This window comes from Chelonia mydas, chromosome 3 (assembly GCF_015237465.2).
Source record: "Chelonia mydas isolate rCheMyd1 chromosome 3, rCheMyd1.pri.v2, whole genome shotgun sequence".
Lineage (NCBI taxonomy): Eukaryota > Metazoa > Chordata > Testudines > Cheloniidae > Chelonia > Chelonia mydas.
Genome location: NC_057851.1, coordinates 10,506,885 through 10,528,528, shown reverse-complemented (window position 1 = coordinate 10,528,528; position 21,644 = coordinate 10,506,885). Strand labels below are relative to the sequence as shown.

At 43.9% G+C, this 21,644-nt stretch overlaps 1 long non-coding RNA gene across 1 annotated transcript; it reads right to left on the bottom strand.

Moving 5' to 3' along the window:
- Window positions 1-12,314: 12,314 nt before the first annotated feature.
- On the bottom strand, window positions 12,315-20,207 carry LOC119565683. The gene is made up of 4 exons (XR_005224494.2): window positions 19,376-20,207; window positions 16,865-17,002; window positions 15,347-15,473; window positions 12,315-12,538 (listed from the first exon to the last, which is right to left on the bottom strand). It is a non-coding gene; the product is annotated as an uncharacterized LOC119565683 (long non-coding RNA).
- Window positions 20,208-21,644: the final 1,437 nt, after the last annotated feature.

Sequence of the window (21,644 nt, the reverse complement as noted above, 5' to 3'; positions counted from 1 at the left end):
GGATGTTCAGTCCTGTGATTGCCTGTTAGAGGAAGAGTATGTGCCATGCAGCTAGAACATGGGGTGGCTTACAGCAAGTCCCAGCAAGCTCTGAGGAAAACACTGAAGGGAATTTTTTTTTGACTGGTTATAATTCAGTCAGATCTCAATGATTCTTACTGGGGGCAGCAAAGACACATCCCGGCCTTCAGGACAATGCCTCTAAAATTTCATATGTTGTCTGCAAACTGAAGAGGTGCTAGAACTCATAAGGAAAATGTCAAAAACTTATTTCTAATAGAAAGCATTGGGCAACCTTAGTGTGTGCTCCCAGCTATCCCTCTAGCTCATCCCTTGTCTTCCTTTTCATCTTACCTGGGGCACCCTGGAGCACCAGGAAGACAAGAGCAAAGAGCAGATAAAGGATCTTCATGGCTCAACGTCGGCTGGGATCTCAGTGTCACTAGAGGGAAGAAACACCAAGACAGAGAGGAGACAGAGAGTCCCTATATTTCTTGGACACTGAAGACTGTGATATGCTGAGCACTAGAAATATTGTTCTAATCCAAATTAAAAATTTGTAATATGTGTTCTGTAATAAGAACATAACATTAGAACGGCCGTACTGGGTCTGACCAAAGGTCTATCTAGCCCAGTATCCTGTCTTCTGACAGTGGCCAAGGCCAAGGGCTTCAGAGGGAATGAACAGAACAGGTAATCATCAAGTGATCCATCCCCTGTTGCCCATTCCCAGCTTCTGGTGAAATAAGGCTAGGGACACTTCAGAGCATGGTTTTGCATCCCTGTCCATCCTGGCTAATGGCCGTTGATGGACCTATCGTTCATGAATTTATCTACCGGTATTTCTTTTTTGAATTCTAAATCTCTCAATAATAATGATTGTTATCAATATAGATCCATAGAAATACTATAGAAATACAATTATGTGAGGCAATATATATTTTAAAAACAGATGTTTTGTAACTAACTGTAATTAACCAGTTTCTTAAATTAGGTTTCTCATGGTAATCTCTTTCTCCTTAGCCAAAGTACAGACTGGATAATTATCAGTTCATAAATATTTATGTATTTTATTAGCCAATATAGAATTGAAAGCAATTAAGGAATTACAGAGCAAAATAAAGGCGGTTGGATGCTCACGTTTGTGAAATTTGTAAGAACAAATTCATCACGTGATGTTACAGTTTATCAAGAGATAATAAATCACATCAATTCATTCTAGGTTATATAGTCATGTTTCTTAGTTAAACTTTACCGAAGTTCTGTACAATGTTGGGCAGGTGACTTTGGTACCAACATGGAACTATGAAACCTTAAATGCAGATTCTTATTCATTTCTAATTAAGCTGATCACCAGTGAAATTACTGGAATGCCTATGGCAACTGAACCAAAAAGCTCTAAATTTACAGTTTAGAAAACCAAACAAGTTACTTAAGTTCTAAGAATGATAATTTAATTAGTTATCACACATTAAACCCCAGACAGATAATGCAGATAATGATTTACAGTATTCCAGTTTCTCGGGAATTTTACCAATATTTTACACTCTTAGGCCACTTTAACTAAATATCCAAGGTTAACTAAATATTCCAATAGTGGTAACAATTACCAGGCAATTCAAAGCTTCTTCCTCTTTTTGGGTTAGAACTGTCAATTTCGCTCAACCACAAAAACGGATAAACTCTGAAACACTCAGGGTTTCTCTCAGCTATCATTTGCTGTAGGAAATATTTCCTTTTACAAGTATTTCTCAACCTCAGCACTCAAAATCACGTATGGAGTCACTCTAATTTCTGGACAACTAAGCTTCAGTTTGGTAGTGAAATACAAGTATATGTCACACACTCTATAACAGCTTGCTTTTCTCCATCCTCCTGGCCTGGGGATATCAGAAACTTTTGGATAACTGGGAGTTTGGCTAAAGGGAAATGCTAGGAAATTTAGTGCAAGAAGCCAGGGGCAGGAGGAACATGAGGGGCTGTGCTATGCTGCAATGATGTGGGTCCCAGCAGGATATAGACAGAGCCCAAAGAGAGGCAGAGATGAGGGTGGAGGAGAGAAAAGGAGAAGGAAAGAAGGAGGAGAGGGGGACAAGCTGCAGGAGACAGGAGCCTCCTTGGTTCTGCATGAGTGCTTCTCAGCACTGACAGCCCCGGGGGAGTAAGCTGACCCTACCCCTCACTGTTTGTACTGGTGCTTGCAGAACCCAGGGCTGTCAGTGCCAGAACATTTTCAAGCAGCACCAAGGATGCTCCTGTCTCCTGTGGCTCCTCCACACCCTCTTCTCTCCTCCTTTGGTTCCTCCCCTTTTCTCTCCTCCACCCTCCTCTCATTCACCTCACTCCTACCGTGGTCTCTTTCCCTTAACTCCTCTCCTTTCTTCCCCTGTCCTTTCTCCGCCTGAGTCCTTCTCCATTCAGCCTTCACTTTAACCCCTTCATTTGTTTCTATCTTGCCTCTTTGCTCTCTCTCTTTGTCCCCCTCTTTGCTCTCCTCCCCCACCTTCTCTCTCATTCTTCACCCTTTTCTTGCTGTCCTCATCCCTAACTCCAGAAGTTTTCCCAAATTGTAGTTCTCAGCCTTAAGGTTACTTAATCAGTGGGTGATTAACTAACACAGCACTACAGGGGACACACTATGCATTTGGATAACTAGGATTTCTGGATAAAAGGAATTCAGATAACTGGAATTATCCTGCAGATGATTTTAACTCAGGTAGCTTTAAAATAACCAACTTTTCCTTGAGGTAAACAAAACACAGGCAGTTTTTCTACTTATCCATTTAAATTGGCATGACAGCGAGTTCTCCAGCTCAGCCTCCCAGTAGCCTTGAGTGGTTGCTAGAAAATTCATTCATTCAGGTAGTTCATTCACTACTTGTTCTCTTTCTGGATTTCATAGCTGTCTGCCTAGATAAGATTTTAAAAGGAGAGTTAAAAGGGTGATTATTAAAAAAGTGACTTGAGTAGTTACCAGACAGGAGGCGCTCTCAGTTGCCAGGTGATGACAGTCCTGCTCGCCGTCTCTCTGATCCAGATTTATGAGCTACAGAGAATGAGGCTTTGAACAGAAGCACCTGTTTTATACAGTTTTGAAGGCTTGTTTTCTTCTTGGCAAATCTGCCGTGGGCCAATCAGAAAGTGATCTGTGCTGCTGGGGAAGATTTAAAATGTCCAACCACAATCTGGACGTTGGAATTCTTGCAACTCTCTTTTGGGAAAATGCCATGGTCTTTGAGCAAAACATCTTGTGCCATCCCACATTGGGTAAAACACGGTAGCCCACAGAAGTTTGTGCAAAATGTCTTGGGACATATAATGAACACCTCTGATCATCCATGAACATCCTCAGGCCACTCTCCATAGGCCTCCCTGCCTCGCTGTTCTTGGCCAACTTGACACTTCCCCAAGCTTCAGTTTCTTTGTCAGCACTTTGAGCGGCCGGCAGAAATCTCTTTCTTTTAGTCAGGAGAGAGTCTATATGTAAAGTCCTTTTACATTCCTGGATGATTCTGTATGTGTTTCATAGCTCGTCATGCAGCAACATAAAGCCACTTGGCTCATTTGCTTGGTGCATTACTAATAAAGTTGGTAACAATTAAATCAACAGTAAGACAAACTGCTCTACATGGCTCTGCACCAGTAGCTGGGTAATCTCTAAATTTCATTTGTAAGATAGTAGAATGGTATGAAATATTTAGAAATAAATACTAATAATTAATAAATAATAATAATAATAACAACGACAATATAAAGTTGCCTCTGCTTTGTGCCAATCATTGGCTCTTTTGGTTGCCTAGGCCCTATAAGATTTTAGTTGAGTTCACCTTACAGATTTTCACTTCACATTGGCTTTGAATGTTATCACCTTCATTAACATAAATCAAAAGCTGTGTTACCTTTGATAACGTTAGTTAGATGTTTCAGGTGGAGCAGGTAGAGACACCTAACGTTGAGGTTGCCTGACACTTTATTCTATTTGCCCCTGTTTTCAATTACTTACAACTTTGCCAGACTTAAAGTGTATAAAGTTCCTTGTGGTGTGAAGTGCAAATCCAGTGTTGGTTTTTTTTTAGCAACAAGCCTCTAGCTGGATCTGTACAGGAAAACACAGCTGGGACATGGGCTTTTTGTTAGGCTATAATTTAACCAAGCCTGAATGGAGTTCCATGGAGGCAGAAATGGAACAGTCCTGGCCTCAACACTTCTCACCTACCCAATTTAATATTTCTGCTGCAAACCATGGAGGTATTAATACTCTTAGTTCAACATCTTTATTAATGATCTGGGTGATGGGATGGATTGCACCCTCAGTAAATTCACAGATGACACTAAGCTGGGGGGAGAGGTAGATACGATGGAGGGTAGGGATAGGGTCCAGAGTGACCTAGACAAATTAGAGGATTGGGCCAAAAAGAATCTGATGAGATTCAACAAGGACAAGTGCAGAGTCCTGCACTTAGGAAGGAAAAATGCCATGCACCACTACAGGCTGGGGATTGAGTGGCTAAGCAGCCGTTCTCCAGAAAAGTGGATGAGAAGCTGGATATGAGACAGCAGTGTGTCCTTGTTGCCAAGAAGGCCAATGGCATATTGGGCTGTATTAGTAGGAGTATTGCCAGCAGATCAAGGGAAGTGATTATTCCCCTCTATTCAGCACTGGTGAGGCCACACCTGGAGTACTGTGTCCAGTTTTGGGCCCCCCACTACAGAAAGGATGTGGACAAATTGGAGAGAGTCCAGTGGAGGGCAACAAAAATGATTAGGGGGCTGGGGCACATGACTTACGAGGGGAGGCTGAAGGAACTGGGCTTATTTAGTCTGCAGAAGAGAAGAGTGAGGGGGGATTTGATAGCAGCCTTCAGCTACCTGAAGGATTTCCAAAGAGGATGCAGCTAGGCTGTTCTCAGTGGTAGTAGATGACAGAACAAGAAGCAATGATCTCAAGTTGCAGTGTGGGATGTCTATGCTGGATATTAGGAAACACTATTTCACTATGAGGGTGGTGAGGCACTGGAATGGGTTACCTAGGGAGGTGGTGAAATCTCCATCCTTAGAGGTTTTTAAGGCCCGGCTTGACAAAGCCTTAGCTGGGATGTTTTAGTTGGTGTTGGTCCTGCTTTGCTGAGGGTGCAATCAGTCCCATCATCCAGATCATTAATAAAGATGTTGAACAAAACTGGTCCCAGGACCGACCCCGGGACACTCCGCTTGATACTAGCTGCCAACTAGACTTCGAGCCATTGATCACTACCCGTTGAGCCCGATGATCTAGCCAGCTTTCTATCCACCGTATAATCCATTCATCTAATCCATACTTTTTTAACTTGCTGGCAAGAATACTGTGGGAGACGGTATCAAAAGCTTTGCTAAAGTCAAGATATATCACATTCACCGCTGTCCCCATATCCACAGGGCCAGTTATCTCATCATAGAAGGCAATCAGGTTGGTCAGGCATGACTTGCCCTTGGTGAATCCGTGTTGACTGTTCCCGATCACCTTCCTCTCCTCCAAGTGCTTCAAAATGGATTCCTTGAGGATCTGCTCCACGATTTTGCCGGGGACTGAAGTGAGGCTGACTGGTCTGTAGTTTTTCGCATTCTCTTTCTTCCCTTTTTTAAATGTGGGCAATATATTTGCCTTTTTCCAATCGTCCGGGACCTCCCCCCATTGAAAAATGAAAACCTGTAAAGTGAATCCCACTGAAATATTATAAGGCCTGTATGACAGTGGATCGGGTCATCTGTTTCACTGCCCATTTCAAAGAGATCTGAAAACATATGTGGCCATCCTCCTAACTATCAAATTAAGTATAGAGAATAATCAGGTATGGTGCAGAGGATACAGCTGTTCTATCTTACTACTCCAAAAAATTATCAATATTATTAGTTGCAAACCTAGTAAAAGACTCAAGTCACTTTATGTTGCGGCATGATAAGCCATGAAACAAGAACGGAATCATCCAGGAATGTGAAAAGATTGTACATAAATAAATTCTGACTTCAAAATGAACATTTTTGTAGGCAGCTCAAAGTGCTGTCAAGTGACAAACTGGTAGTCAAGTAAAAAGAAGAGGAGTACTTGTGGCACCTTAGAGACTAACAAATTTATGTGAGCATAAGCTTTTGTGAGCTACAGCTCACTTCATCAGATGCATGCAGTGAAAAATACAGTGGGGAGATTTATACAGATAGAGAACATGAAACAATGGGTGTTACCATACACACTTTAACAAGAGTGATCAGGTAACATGAGCTATTACCAGCAGGAGAGTGAGGGGCGGGGGAAAACCTTTTGTAGTGATAATCAAGGTGGGCCATTTCCAGCAGTTGACAAGAAAGTGTGAAGAACAGAAGGGGGAGGGAATAAACATGGGGAAATAGTTTTACTTTGTGTAATGGCACATCCACTCCCAGTCTTTATTCAAGCCTCAGTTAATTGTATCCAGTTTGCAAATTAATTCCAATTCAACAGTCTCTCGTTGGAGTCTGTTTCTGAAGTTTTTTTGTTGAAGAATTGCCACTTTTAGGTCTGTAATCGAGTGACCAGAGAGATTGAAGTGTTCTCCAACTGGTTTTTGAATGTTATAATTCTTGACATCTGATTTGTGTCCATTTATTCTTTCACGTAGAGACTGTCCAGTTTGGCCAATGTACATGGCAGAGGGGCATTGCTGGCACATGATGTCATATATCACATTGGTAGATGTGCAGGTGAACAAGCCTCTGACAGTGTGGCTGATGTGATTAGGCCCTATGATGGTGTCCCCTGAATAGATATGTGGACACAATTGGCAACGGGCTTTGTTGCAAGGATAGGTTCCTGGTGACTACCATTAGGGAAGGATACGAAGTCGTGCAAAGTTTCACAAGGACCACAGCACAAGGAGGTCTAAAGGAAGAGGCCTGCAGAAGTAGGTTGTTGATCAGAGCTAAATCAGCAGGTGTTCAGTGTGTATCCCAAGACATTTCGCACTAACCACTGTGACCTAATGTGCCTTACACAAACTGGGATGGCACAAGATGTTTTGCATGAAGATCATGGAATTTGTAGAGAGAAAGCTGGAGGAACCCATGAGAAATGCCTCTTTTTGTCATTGGTAGGGTGACTGTATGTCCGGTTTTGGCCAGGACAGTCTCTTTTTTAAGCCCTGTTCCAGCCATCCTGACTTTTTAAGCAAAACTGGGCATTTGTCCCATTTGCTTTTGCCAATTTGATCAGTTGGTGAGAACTAATGGGACAAATGCCCACTTTTGTCAAAAAGGTGGGCTGTGGAGGAACATGGGGTGTGTGTGTTGAGTGGCGATGTCAGCACCATGCAGGGGGATGTAGGGCTTGGGTGGGGGGCAGGCAGTGCTCGGGTGAGCAGTGACACCAGCCCCGCTGGGTAGGGGAGTGCAGGGCTTGGAGGGGGCCTCGGGCGAGCGGCTCGGGCCTGCACGAGGCGGGTAGAAGGGGTCGGGCTAGCCCCAAGTGGTGTCCCGTTTTCCCTTTGGGAAATATGGTCACCCTAGTCATTGGATGATGAGAAGGGACAGCTCGTATTCAGGTTGGATGTTTCCAATCTTTGCCAGAATCATGGGTCATTTTCTGATTGGTCCAGGTCAGTTTTAACGAGAAGTCAAGCCGTGACACCCTTCAGAAACTGCATAAAACAGACTGTTTTGATCAAAGTGTTGCTTCCTAAAGCCAAAATAACTGAATGAGAGAGAGGGAGAGCACCTGACATCACTTGGTCGCTGAGAGCACTCCCTGTCTAGTAACAACTCAAGTCTCTTTCCCGAGAAGCAATTTAGTAAATTGATCCTTTTAAGTCCTACAGTCCTACCTAAGGTAACAACTGCAAAATCCAGGAAGAGGATGTAACTATCATGACCCCCTGAGTGAATGAACTTTCTATCTATATTGAGAAACCAGTCAGTGCTACCATGAGGCTGAGCTGGAGAATTCACTTTCATGCTCCTTTCAATGGATAAGTCACAAATGTAACCCTTCTGCCAGGCCGAGTTGTAGAAGCAAGGGCTGGGTTCAGTACACAGGGGTTCCCTCTCATCAAAGCAAATGCAAAACTGGCTCGAGCCCCCACCCAGTGACCTGGGAAAATCTTACACACACCCCTGGGCGCCTCAAAGAGGCAATACTTCCCCTCTCGCAAGCACAGAGTCTCGGTGTAGCAGAGAATCTTTAATAACGTGAGGTAAACAACATCAGCATGAAATTGGGAAGACACCACAACTAGGGTTCATCAACCAAACCATGAGCAAAGACCCACCCCAGCAAATTGGGCCATGTCCTTTCCCTCGGGTTCTTGAGTCCCACAACCAAATGTCTCTTGAGTCCAGCAATCCTGAAATCACCCAAAGTCCAAAATGTCCACAACCCCAAAAGTCCAGCCCCAGAGTTCAAAAGTTCATCTGTAGAGTGTTACTCCCCAGTCTGGGTAAAAACGTGCGTGTGGGGGGGGGGGGGGGGGAAGAGGTAAGGGGCACCTTACGTGACCTGAAGCTGACTGCCCCACAGCTCCACAGGGCTTCACTCTGATCCGCTCCACAAGCTGCTCTGCTCTGCTCGCCATCCCACGAACTGCTCCACTCCACATCACACAAGCAGCTCCCGCCATCCCCTGAACTGCTCCACCAGCCCATCCACAAACAGCTCCGCTGCACTCTATAGCTTCAGGCTCCCCACAACTTGACACAGTGCTCAGCAATTTCAGCTCTTAGTAATTTTAGCTCTTTAGTGATTTCAGCTTGTAGTAGTGGGAGCCTTAGTGCTGGTGCACCATAAGGCCAAAGTGAATTCAGCACAGTACTTGTAGCTAGACTCTTAATAGACCCAAAATTAGCTCTGACATTCTACAGTAGAGAGAGACAGAGATGCAATTGGTATTTCAGGCCCTCACAAAGGGGGCCCACACCACTAGGTACTAATACCTATCTCCAGCCTCTCCCCCATTCACAGAGTTTTGGAACCCATGTCCCTTACCTAGCAAGTGCTACTTAGTTAATGGCGAGTCCCTCCATCATAACAAAAGGCCAAGTACAGTTCCACTGTCCTTGATTTCCATAATCAGGGTAATAATTTATTCTTCCTGCCCCAATAGCAGAGACACTGGGGATCCCACAGCAGCCAAAGTGACCATTTGGGCAGCTATGGCCTCATTCTAGGTGGGGTGGGTGTGCCTATGCAAATGAGATCGGCCCCTGAAGTTCTTTTCCACAACTTGCCACACCTCACCACCAGATGTCAGGGTGGAGCTCATCCTGACTCTGCTTACACAAAAATACACGTGTTTTGTTTCCCAAATGAAAACTTGGTTATTTTAAAGCTGAATACTCCTCTGAAAGTATGTACCTGAGTTAAAACCATGTAAATGGCTAAAATGTGTGATATATACTTGCATTTCTCTAAGAAATTGAATCCCTGTTGTTTCAAAATTGTGGTAACTCAATATGTGTTTAAGATTGTTGAAGTCTAGAAATAGCTGTAACAGGAAACTGCACTTATCAACAGTGAAAGACTGCGCAGAGAAAGGCTGAGTAAAGCCTAATAATCTTACAGATTTGTGGTCGAGAGATATTGACAGCTTCTTGCACAAAAAGAGGAAGAAGCTGTCAATTGTCTTGTAAGCTAATGATCTTTACCACTATTTGATTATATAGTTAAAGTTGCCTAAGAGCAGACAGTGTTCATCAAATTCCAGAGAAACAGGAATGGTTTAAATCATTATTTGCACACTACCCTGGGGAGTCTTCACTACGTGGACAAACCCTCATAGACCCTCACCTCGCTCGCTATCAACTCTCTTTACACCCTAAGAAAGGCCTCAATCACTCCCAGCTGCCCAAGCCCTCTTAAACCCACACCCATCTCCTCCAGATGTCAAGCGTCCTTCAGGTTATGTCTCCAGTGGACGTGGAGGCGTAATTTTGGCTAGCCACCCCAAGAAAGTGTCCGGAGTTTCAGATGGGATCATACTCAGCCTGTTCCACCCCTTGCACTTCCATGGCTATACTTCCATTTTTAATGTGCTAGCTCCATCAGAGTTTGTGTGGTACATCTACCTGAACTGGAAATGACCCCTTAAGCCCCAGTGTAAACATACCTTTAGAAGATGTGAAAGCTGATAAGCTCTGTGCAGCTAGGGAAGGGAGAGATCACGATTCCATCGTCTATATGCATGTAACCCTTCTGCCCGTCAGAGTTGGCAGCAACAAGGGCCGGGTTCAATATCTAGGGGATCCATTCCAATAACACAATGCAAACTGGCTCGAGCCCCCGCCCCGTGACCTGGGACAAATATATACCACCCCCGCTGGGCGCCTCCAAGAGGCAATACTTCCCCTCTCGCAAGCACATAGTCTGAGTGTAGCAAAAAGTCTTTTAATAACAGAGAGAAACAATGTGTCATTTTGTTGGGGAAACACCACCAACAGGATTCCTAACACAACCCATGAGCAAAAAACCCACCCCAAGCAAATTGGGGCATGTCCTTTCCCTTTGGTTCTTGAGTCCAGCAACCCCAAATCACCCAAAGTCCCAAAAGTCCAATGACCCAAAAGTCTCTGTCCCTGGTCAGGGCAGCCCCAGAGTTCGAAAGTTTATCTGCAGAGCTTTACCTTCCAACCTGGGTGGAGATGGGGGCAGGGGGTAAGAGGCACCTTACATGATCTGAAGCTGACCGTCCCACAGCTCCATAGACCTTTGCTCCGCTTCACCAGCCACCCCACGAACTCCTTCGCTCAGCTCCGCTCTGCGGCCCACAAGCAGCTCCCGCCATCCTATGAACTGCTCCACCAGCCGGTCCACAAGGCACTCCAGCCGTCCCGCAAACTGCTCCACAATATATCTTCAGGCTCCCCCACTACTTAACACAACACTCAGTGATTTCAGCTCTTAGGCAGTTCAGCTTGTAGTAGGGGAGCCTCAGTGCTGGTGCACTATTAGCCCAAAGTGAGCTCAGCAGCCTGTAACTAGACTCCTAATGGAATCAAAATTAGCTCTGATATTCCGCAGTGGAGAGAGGAGGAAGTACAATTAGCATGTAAGGCCCTCACCAAGGGGCCCATGCCACCAAGTATTAATACTTGTCCCCAGCCTCTCTCAAGTCACAGAGTTTTGGAACCCATGATCCTTGCCTAGCGAGTGCTACTTAGTTGATGGTGAGTCCCTCCATCATAACAAAAGGCCGAGTACAGTTCCAAGCACAGTTCCCATAATCAGGGTAATAACAATTTATTCTTCCTGCCCCAATAACAGAGACACTGGGGATCCCACAGCAGCCAAAGTGACCATTTGGGCAGCTATGGCCTCATTCTAGGCGGGGTGGGTGTGCCTATGCAAATGAGATCAGCCCCTCACCACCAGATGTCAGGGTGGAGCTCATCCTGACTCTGCTTACATGCATTTCTAAAGTGTCTTTCACTGGCACTCCTGGCTCTCAACCACTCGATGACGGCAGCAGCAAAAAGATGCTCCTGCTAATTGAGCATCAACCTTGAAGTAGGAACCTGCTGTCTCACAGTGCAGCCTGCTGGACTTTAGTGACAGAACTACGAAGACAATCACAATCTGCCTAGTTAAAGGCTGTGATCAACTTTCAGATGGAGATCCCCCACATTTAAAGACTTAAAAAAATATCTATGTGACAATTCTGATGCATGGTGGAATGGGTGAGGTTGGTTTCAGGGAACCTTCGAGGAAGGATCCGATTTGAATTTTGGGAAATCATATCACCAACTGAAGTAGACAAAATATTTCCTTTTTCTAAATTGTTCTCATCTTTTTATGGACAATCATGTGCTTAAATATGATCTCACTTACACCAGTTTACACAAGGGTCTGATGGTTTCAATAGAGTTACTCCTGATTTACAGCAGTCAATGTAACAAGGAGCAGAATCAGGCCTTCGACCTTAATGCAGATTGGTCTAATTTCCTCTGCTGTCCTCAATGTGGATGATGAGTTTTGAAACAGAGGGACGGTCTAGTTGCCATGGAGTTCCACGCTGGGTAACACCGTACAATCAATCTGTGACCGAACCCAGCTCCTCTGACACCACAAACTGAAAGGATTTGTAACAGTTATAAGAAATAAATATCTACCCACAAGAGCTCATTGAAACCTACAGAGATGTGTGGACCATCATCTATCAACACCCATGTGTGGTATTAACATGCAATAAGGACTTCTTAGTGTATTTTATTTAATTTGTTATTTTAAAAAAGATAAACAAGATGGATTTCTGAAGAGAATAATGCTAGAAAGAGCCCCCTTGCCTCCCACCAACACATATACACACACACTTCAAGAATATGATCTCATACCAGGTTGCTTTTATTAAAAGGAGAATAACAAATCTTATATGGGGGACACAAGGGCTCCCTTCTGGAATTTCTCCAGCTCACAAGGTTCTTTATAGCCCACATAAGCAGCACTTCAGGGTTCCATTGAAGCAGGATCTGATGATTTTAGAAGCAAGTGGCTGTCTGCCAGATTCCCAGAGATCCTGATTAGACAATCAGTCAAAAAAATCTCCTGTATAAAGAAAAGAATCAGATTTTGTGATGTTTTCCCACAGAACAGGGATAATATGATGTTTGATTTCAAATCAGTTACACAGGAGGAATTGCCTAGTCACTCTGTGGTGGGCAAAGAGGTCCCTACTGTGACATTGTGTTATTGAGTATTAATGGGGATAGTCAGGTGTGTCTAATCAGGTGAACTGGCTGCCTATAAAATCTATACTGCAGAAAAGCACGACTCACATCCAGGTACAGTTGTTCTATCACACACACCTTGTGCACAGCTGAAGCTAAAATGACAGATAATTACTTGGATGATAAAGAACTTACTCTTAAAGAATGAAGGGAAATTCCAGTTCTGTCTGAAGGCCAACTCTGTTCAGGTGATAGTTGCATATGAGCAGCTGCTGGCATGGCCACTCATAGCCGAGTTCCCTGGCTCTCCCTCTGCAACCACAAAGGGCTACCAGCTTCACATCTCCTGCATATTTGGTGTTTTAGTAGGTGGGAAAATCTCTCACCCTCCCAATTGCTTCTCTGAAATCTCTCCCAGCTATAACTTTAATTTGCCCATGGTGGGTATCCTGTGTAGCAGGGTTTGGCAAGGTTTGGCATGCGGTCCATCAGGGAAAGCAGCTGATGGGCTGGGCTGGGTTGTTTACCTGCAGCGTCCGCAGGTTCGGCCGATCGCAGCTCCCATGGGCCGCGGTTTGCCTTTCTCAGCCAATGGGGGCTGTGGGAAGCGGCCGCCAGCACATCCTTCGGCCCGCGCCACTTCCCGCAGCCCCCATTGGCCGGGAACGGAGAACTGTGGCCAGTGGGAGCTGCGATCGGCCGAACCTGCGGAAGCTGCAGGTAAACAAACTGTCCCAGCCAACCAGCGGCTTTCCCTGACAGGCTGCGTGCCAAAGATTGCTGATCCCTGGTCTAGAACCTATCCTTTCAGAACCCCTGGGAGACACCCATATCCAATGATGATTCCCAATGACAGCTATTTTGAGGTTGTTATATTATATTAGTGTGAGCTTTGCTGAAATTGTATGATGCTAGGTCTTTTTATCAGAATCTTGTGCAGTACTAAATACAAACTCTTTACAAACGTATAAGCATGTTACAGTTACAAACTTACTTTGATCAACCGAACTTATCATGTCATCAACAATTTAATTAGGTCTATTTAAGAAGATCTTGTGTGCATGTTGACAGTCATTAATTATATTCCTAATATTTAATTATTGATTGATTGAATCAGCTTTTCCATTATTTTGCCAGAGATTGATGTCAACCTAATTGGCTTATAGTTACCTGGATCATCTTGCCTGCCGTTTTTGAATATTGGCATAACATTAACACTCTTCCAGTCTTCTGGTATTTTCCTACTGTATTAACAATAATCAGTGGAACAGAGATCTCCTCAGTGAACGCTTTTTGGACTCCGTGGTGCAATTTTGGACTCCGTGGTGCAATATCCAGGTTTGTTGATTTAAAAAAGGTTATCCCTAGTAGATGCTGTTTAACATCCGCCTTAGTTACTAATGGACTAGACCAGTGGTTCCCAAACTTGTTCCATCGCTTGTACAGGGAAAGCCCCTGCAGGCCGGGCTGGTTTGTTTACCTGCCGCGTCCGCAGGTTCGGCTGATCGCGGCTCTCAGTGGTCACGGTTCGCTGCTCCAGGCCAATGGGAGCTGCTGGAAGTGGCGGCCAGCACGTCCCTCGGCCCGCGCCGCTTCCAGCAGCTCCCATGGGCCTGGAGCAGCGAACCGTGGCCACTGGCAGCCACGATGGGCCGAACCTGCGGGTGCAGCAGGTAAACAAACTGGCCTGGCCCTCCAGGGGCTTTCCCTGCACAAGTGGTGGAACAAGTTTGGGAACCACTGGACTAGACAGTAGTTCACCATCCTTATGTAACATCAGTACATCACCCAGCTTTTTTCCAAATACCGAACAGAAATATTTATTGAACACTTCAGCCTGCTCTGCATCATTATTAACGATTTTACCACCTCTAGGGAATGGACCTATACCATTATTAGGGTTTCTATTATTCCTGATATTTTAAAAAATGATTTCCTATCCTTAGCCCTGCCAGCCATAGATTCGTCCCTGATGTCCTTAGCTTCCTTTATCATATTTCTGCACTTCATGACTTCTAATTTATATTGATTACTATCTACTTCCGCTGTTTCCCATTTGTTACAGATATTGTTTCGTTTCTAATTGTTGCCTTCACTTCCCCAGCAGACTGATACAGAGGAGACACAGCCCCCACACTCTCTTGTGGAGACTTTTGTTGCTTCTGCTTGATTTCACTCCTCTAAAATATAAAAGCAATGTTTGACAACAGGGTGTCTTGGCTCCAACCCCTCCCCATATATGATGCTTCAGCAGCAGAAGGAGGCTGTAAAAGAAAGACAAGGGGCTGGCAAAGAATTCGCTCAAAGCATGAGCAGCACACGACTGCCATAATAGGGCTATGCTGTCCCTGTTGCAAGCACTGGAGTTGGGGTGGTGCTGGAGACGTTGCTGGAGGGTCTGAGGTGGCAATCCCTGTAGCACTGAGCACTGCAGAGAAGTGGGGCAGCTCCAGGCTTTAGAGTTGCCCACAGGCATCCTGAGTAAAGCTGATATAAGGAAGAACAGCCACTGGGGTGATTCTAATATATTCTGGGACCACTCCCACCCCCACATGGCCTAGAACGTGGGCTGTGCCATAAGCATTGAACCTCCAAAAGCATTAAACAACAGCTTGGATGTAAGAAGGAGAGGAACAGGTATTTCTGTTCACACTGCAATGTCTGTCTTGTGGAACACTGAACTTACCTTCGACAGCAAACGCCCTGTGGATAGCAACTTCTAACGTGCACAGAATTGGACGGACATCTTAGAGGGAAACAGGCACCTCCAAGCTCTCCACACGCCAAGCTGCTCCTCTCAGCCTGGGAGAATACTGCACAAAGAAAAAGAGTCTTAATCATCATTCTGCAGAGTAGGGTAAATAAGGGCTGGAGTCCAGTATGACAGGCATTTCTCATTCACTGAGACCTGACCACTTCAGCCCCAATATCTTCCAGTGCAAAAGTTTATGACGACTTTAGTACTATTTAAATGGCTGTAGTTCCGTGGACATTCAATTGCAGCCCCTAAGAAGAGAATGGAGAAAGTTATTGAAATGGAGCACTGGCTCTCTGACTGCTGAGTCGAGAACTGTAGCTCTGAGCACTTGCGTCCTTCACTGCCCCATGCCTTTAAGGGATGGAAAACAAATATCTGCCTACATCACCCACTTTCTTTAGTGGCTGCTGCTGTGTTTTGGATCCCCCTGGCTCTAATTGTGATATGCCAGGCAGTATGATAAAGTCAATTTGCCTAAGTAGGGTTGAATTGGCTCAGAACTGGGTTGGATGATGACAACTTTTTGAAACAGAAGGGCTTGAAAAAGTCCCTTCTGGTTTGAAAGTCTGACTGTCTGTGAGACTCTGCACAGATTTCTTTCTGTAAACTCATTCACGAATACTTTCTTCACAACCAAGTGCCAGTTTTAGGTTATACGTGAAGAGCCTGCCATTTTGAAAAGGCAGCCCCAATGTGCACAGCCGAATCTTTTGGACTATTTAGGTTAGAACATTTTTAACTGGAGGTTGTTTTGTTTTCACCAAACTATCTACAACCAACAGATCGAAACATGAACCCTAAAATGATGCACTGTCATGGTTACAAACACTGGCCCACTCCCAGATAATATAATTTTAGAAATAAAGCTAAGCGCATGGCTGTGGTAGGTTCTGAGAGATAATGGGGCTACAACACTGGGATGAGGGGCTGCCATTTTAGAGGTCTGGGTTCTGTTCCCAGCTGTGTAACCTCTCAGGGGGACATGAGGCCTGACTTTATGATACAGGCTGTGAAAGGCACAGAATTACTAACAGTTGTCAGCAGCAGAAGTTATATTTTAAGTTATTGTCTCCTGGCCTCCAGCCCTACGCACCTTCTCCTAGTCCAAAGGGAATATGGAAAGGGGTTGGCCAGACTTCATTTGGTCTGTGTCCCATCTGGATGGTCAGTTCTGTGATTGCCTCATTTTAGGAAGAGTATGTGCAATATGGATAGAAGGTGGGGTGGTTAAAGCAGCAAGAACTGAGGAAAATACTAAGGGAAATTTAGATTTTTTTTTTATCAGTCATAATTTAGTCAAATCTCAGTGCTTTTTCTTGGGGGCAGGGCACTAAAGCTCATAAGAAAAAAGTCAGAAAAGTGTTTCTAACTGAAAGTGTTAGGCAACTTTAGTATGGGCTCACAGATGACCCTCTATATCATTCCTCATTTTCATTTACATCTTACCTGAGACACCCTGGAGCACCAAGAAGACAACAGTAAAGAGCAGGTAAAGGATCTTCATTGCTGAAGGTTGGCTGGGAACTCAGCGTCACTGAAGAGAAGAGATTCCAAGACAGCAAGGAGACAGAGCCCCTGTAGTTGCTGGAGAGTGGGGATTATGATATACTGAGTTCTAGAGATTTTGTTTTAATTTAAATGGCAATTATAGTATGTGTTCTGCAATCTGCTAGCAATAATAATGATCATATTCTAGACAGCATCCTAGATCTATCTCCTAGGAGGACTTCAGAGATATACAATTGTGTGATGCAAGATAAATTTAAAAACAGATGTTTCATAAATAATTGTAATTAAGCAGTTACTTAATTTTGGGTTATTATGGAAATCTTGTTTCCCTGAGCCAAAATACAGATTGGAGAATTGTTGCACATTTATGTATTTTATTTGCAAAAAGAGAATGGAAAAGAATTAAGAAATTTCAGAAAGCGAAACAAAGATGGTTGGATGCTCATGTTTATGGAATTTATAAGAATGCATTCATCATGTGATGTTACCATTAACCAAGAATTAATCAATCACATCAATTAATTCTAGGTCTTATCACGGTCTTGTTACATTGGCAAACTTTACCTCAGCTCTGTATTCCACTGGGCAGGTGACTTTGGCACCAACACTGAACTATGACTTCTTTAATGCAGATCCTTATCCATTTCTATTCATGTTGTTTGCCAGTGGAATTATGGGAATACCTGCGGCAGTTCATCCAAGCAGTTACTTAAGTATTAAGAATGCCAAGTCAATTAGTTATCAAGAACTGAATTCCAAACAGAGAATGATTTAAACTAGACGTTGTCAACCTTTTTAGAATCACTCCCCACCTTAGCATCCCCCTCCCAGCGGCCCCCACTTACAATAATTGGCACCGAGTATTGCTAATGTATTTGTTGTACCTAGTAACCTTTTTAAAAGAGCCTACATTAATATCTGCCCAGTTTTCAAAACTCAGTTAAAGCCTCAAAGAGTGCAGAGGGTATTGTGATCCAATGTGCCAGACGAGAAAGTCGCTCACCTGTAGGATTGCAAATGTATAGCCATGAAGTAGGGCCAATTTTCAGAGAGTGGCTTTATATCCTGGCACGTGGGGTTGCAACGCCACTCACTCCAGTCTGGCCTGGCTGCCCCTCAGGTATGACCCTGTGGGCCAGGTTGCAACTTCACTCACTCAAACTCTCAAACTGGGCCCAGCCACCCCAATACCTCTCAAATTCGACACAGGCATGCCTCCATCATGAACGGGGGAGGGGAGAAGCTAGGCTAGATTGGAATGAATGGCATGGTGAACCTGTATAATTATTAGAAGGCTTGCCTCTACCCCCTAGGAAGTTTGACACATCCCCTTAGTTGAGAACCTCTGATTTAAATGATTCCTATTTCTCTGGAATTTTACTAGTATCTATGGCCACTGTGACTAAATAGTCAAAGTTACCACAATCTGAATATTTAGTCAACATGGTTTTCCTTCCCCAGCCAATTCAAAGCTTCTTCCCCTTTTTGTCAAAGTGTGGAGTGGAGAATTATTGCACATTGACATATTTTATTAGCCAAGTCAGAATTTAAAGCAGTTAAGAAATTACAGAAAGAAGAATAAAGATGGTTAAATGATCATGTTTATGAAATTTCCCAGCACTGACAGCCCCGGGCAGGAAGCTGGCCCTGCCCCTCACTAATTGCACTGGTGCATAAAGAGCCCGGGGCTATCAGGCCAGGAAGTGCTCAAGCCGTATCAAGGAGGGTCCTGTTTCCTGTAGCTACTCCCGACTCCCTCGCTCCCTTTCTTCTTCTTCTTTCATCCCCCTTTTCTCTCCTACACCCTCCTCTCTGCCCACCTTTGTTTCTCTCCTTCTTAACCCATTCTCTTTCCCTTAACTCCTGTCCTGTCTCCCTTTGTCCTTTCTCTCCTTGAACGCTTCTCCTTTCACTCTTCACCTTAACCCCTTCATCTGTTTCTTTCTTGTCTGTTTGCTCTTTTTCTCTCTCTTCCCTATCTTTTCTCTCCTCTCCTACCTTGCCTCTCATTCTTTCTCCCCTTTTCTCATCCCTAACTCCAGAAATCTCTCAAATTGCAGTTCCCACAGTGTGAATGTTAATCAGTGGCTGATTAACTAACACAGCACAACAAGGGGAGCACACTGGGCATTCAAATATCCAGGATTTCCGGATAAAGGGAATTCAAATAACTGGCATTATCCTGTAGATGGTTTTAACTCAGGTAGTTTTAAAATTACCATGTTTTCATTTGGGCAAATAAAACACATGTATTACTGCTACTTATCCCTCAAAACTGGCATGAAGGTGTGTTCTCTGGTTCAGCCTCACAGTAGCCCTGGGTAGTTTCTTGAGATTACAACATCTGTGTTCTTGTTCTCTTTCTGGATTTCACAGCCATCTCCCTAGACAGGACTTTAAAGGAAGAGTTAATGGGGTGATTTTCAGGGAAGCGACTTTAGAAGTTACCAGACAGAGGGTGCTCTCAGTAGCCAGGTGATGGCAGTCCTGCTCACCGTCTCTCTGATCCAGATTTATGAGCTTCAGGGAGCGAGGCTTTGAACAGAACAGCCTGTTTTATACAGTTTCCGAGGGCTTGTTTTCTTCTTGGCAAAGCTGCTGTGGGCCAATCAGAAAGTGACCCCTGCTTCTGGGGAAGATTTGAAATGTTCAACCATAATTAGGATATTGGAATTCTTGCAACTTTATCTGTGGAAAATTTCATGGTCTTTGTGCAAAACATCTTGTGCCCTCCCGGATTGTGCAAGACACGTTAGGCCACAGACGTTTGTGTAAAATGTCTTGGGACATATAACGAACACTTGCTGGTTTAGCTCTGGTCGACAATTTACTTCTTCAGGCCCCTTTCCGTTGGCCTCCCTGTGGTGTGGTCCTTGGCCAACTTGACATGACTCTGTGTCCTTCCCCAAGAAACAATTTCTCCATCAGCAGTTTGAGCTGCCAGCAGAAATGTCCATTTTGAAGGCAGGAGAGATTCTTTATGTAAAGTCCTTTCACATTCCTTGATGATTCTGTATGCGTTTCATAGCTCATCATGCTGCAGCATAAAGTCATTTGACTCATTCATTACTTACAATGTTTATTACAATTAAATCAATAGTTAGACAAATTGCTCTACATGGCACTGTACCGGCAGCTGGGTAATTTCTACATTTCATTTGTAAATTAGTAGGATTGCATCATAAGTTTAAAAATACTAACAATTAAGAATAATAATATAATCTGTTTTTGCACCAGTCAAAATGCTGATTAGGCTTTGTTGCCGTCTAGGCTTTATTACATTTTAGTTGAGTTCACCTTACAAATTTTCACTTCATATTGGCTCATAAATCAAATGCTTTGTTCCCTGTGTTATAATTAGTTAGACATTATAGGTGGCACAGGTAACAACACCTAAAATTGAGGTTACTAGACACTTTCTTTCATTTGACACTGTTTTCAATTATTTATAACTTTTCCAAACTGAAAGTATTTACAGTTCTTGGTGCCATGAGGTGCAGATCAACTGTTGAGTTTGGTTTTTTTTTTTAACAACAAGCATCTAAGCTCTGCTGAGGAAAACACAGCTGGGAATGTTATTTTTGTTAGTTCAGAATTTAACCAAATCTGAATGGATTTCCATGGATGCAGCAAAGGAACCTTCCTGGCGTCAGGGCTGTTCACCTATCAAATTTCACATTTCTGCTGCAACCCATCGAGGCTTTAGAAGTCTTCAGAAAAGGAACTGGAAGAAGTTTAATAGAAAGAATTAGGCAACTGAACTCGAAGCTCAGAAAAGTCCCTCTATATTATCCCTAGATTTTATTTACAACTTACCTGAAGCAATCTGGAGCACCAAGAACAACAAAGAGAAGGTAAAGGATCTTCATGGCAGAGGGTCATTGAGGATCTCAGGTCCCTAGAGGGAAGAGATATCATGACAGAGAGGAGACAGAGCATCCCTGTATTTAGAGCACTGAGAATTGTGATGTACTGAGTTGTAGAAATCTTGTTTTGCTCCAAATGGTGTTTAAAACACACGTGCTGCAGTTAATAATAATGACTGTTATCCACTCCGCACCAGAGTAGGTTACAGAAACGTAACTGGCAAGTCCCTGCTGCCTTGAAGAACTTACATTATGTATATTTAGACCTGGCGAATATCTACAGCCTGGTCCAAAGCCCCGTGAGGTCAATGGAAAGACCCTCCATTGGCATCAGCAGGCTTTGGAGAGTCCCCTAGTGCAGATTGTTTCTCTTGTTCTGTTCCTTAGAAATCCATTTCTTTTACCTTTTTCAAAATAAGAAATAAAATAACATACCCTAAAAAGTCCCTATTCTGGGTTAGTGCCACACATGGGTGGTTATAGACCATGGTCCACACATCTCTGTATGTTTCAATGATCTCATGTGTGCAAATCTTTATTCCTCCTGTAACCCTTCTGCCAGGTGGTGTCGGCAGTAACAGGGGTACTTCTTATCATTGTGAAGCAGAACCAGCTCGAGCCCCCACCCAGAAATCTGGGGGGAAAAAACCACCACCTCGGGGCCCCTTTTAGAGGGAATAGTTCCCCAATTGCAGGTACTGAGAGTGTGTATAAGAGAAGTAAATGTTTATTAAGAGAAGAAAATACAGCACAAATCTGGGAAAATGCTGCAACAATGACTTGAAAGAAAGCAAACAATAAGTAAAACACCCATTCTGCAGTATCTTGGGCAAGAGTCCTTTGCCTCAGTT